We start from the raw sequence: 1631 nt of genomic DNA, 5'->3' as shown, positions 1-1631 counted from the left end.
AGAGTAGAACTGTGCTCCACAGGGTTTTCAGTGGCTGATTTTTTGGAAGTAAATCACCAGGCCTTTCTTCCAAGGTTCCTCTGGGTGGACTTAAACCTCCAACCTTTCGGTTAGCAGCCACGTACATTAACCATCTGTACCACCCAGGGACTGTGCTACCGTTACCACTATCCACTTCTGAAAGTTTTTCATCACTGCAAGCAGAAACTCAGTACCCCTTCAGCAGTTCAGACAGTCCCGGGGTTACAAACTTCCGAGTACAACTTGTAGTTTGGAACCACACCCTAAAGTCTATTATATTAAAAATTTGAGTTACTTACAATGCTTCATAATAACAAATGGATGCTACTTTGAGACACACATCAGAACGTTATTATTATTACTGTATTATGTTAAAATGTTTTAGTGTATCTGGAATTATTTCTTTAATGTTTTTTATGCATAGAAAGGTACATTATATACTATATACTAAGATAAACATTTGACTAACTGACGTTAGATACGAACCTTACCTAGCTATTCCAAATTACATACAAATTCGACTTAAAGACAGATTTAGGAACAGAACTCATTCCTAATCTGGAGACTGCCTGTAACTCCCATTCTACCCCCGCCCCACCACCCATAACCACTAATAAGGTTTGGTCTCTATGCATTTGCCTATTCTAGATAGTTCATATAAGCGAATCATATAATATCTGTCCTTTCATGTCCAACTTATTTCACTCAGCATAGTGTTTTCAAGGTTCATCTTTGTTTCCTTTTAAAGCTGGTTGTGACCTGCTAAATTTATTTCACTGGGTAGAGACCCACAATTTGAGACACGGCCTTAAAGTTTGTATACCCTTAGAAAGAAGAAAAAAAAAACTGATTTAGAGCTATTTATATGTCCCACCCTCTTAGGCTTTATCTAAGCATTTAATCAATAATAAATGTTTTTTTTTTTTTTTCGTTTTTTTAAATTGTACTTTAGATGAAGGTTTACAGAACAAATAGTTTCTCATTAAACAGTCAGTACATATATTGTTTTATGATATTGGTTTACAACCCCACGGCATGTCAACACTCTCCCTTCTCGACCTTAGAGGACCTTTCTTTTGGTGAAAATATGCATAGCCAAAGATACACCATTTCAGAAATTTCTGCATGTACAATTCAGTGACATCGATTACATTCTTCCAGTTGTGCTGCTATTCTCACTATCCTTTTCCAAATTATTCCATCACCATTATCTTCATCTCACCGCCCCCTAGGCTTCCCATCAAACCTTTTCAGTTGCTGTTGTCAATTTGATCTCACATAGATAATTCTCTTTTTTTGTACTTTAGATGAAGGTTTACAGAATAGTTTCTCGTTAAACAGTTAGTACATATATTGCCCTATGACAATGGTTAACAACCCTACGACATGTCAGCACTGTCCTTTCTCAACCTTCGGTTCCCTATCAACACCTTTCCTGTCCCCCGCTGCCTTCTAGTCCTTGTCTCTGGACTGCTGTGCCTCATTAGTCCCATTTTATTTTATGGGTCTGTCTAATCTTTGGTTGAAGGGTGAACCTCAGGAGTGACTTCACCATTGAGCTAAAAGGGTGTCTGGGGGCCATACTCTTGGGTTTTCTCCAGTCTGTCAGG

Source organism: Trichechus manatus, unplaced genomic scaffold (genome assembly GCF_000243295.1).
Source record: "Trichechus manatus latirostris isolate Lorelei unplaced genomic scaffold, TriManLat1.0 scaffold00063, whole genome shotgun sequence".
NCBI lineage: Eukaryota > Metazoa > Chordata > Mammalia > Sirenia > Trichechidae > Trichechus > Trichechus manatus.
This window is presented reverse-complemented; position numbering follows the sequence as displayed.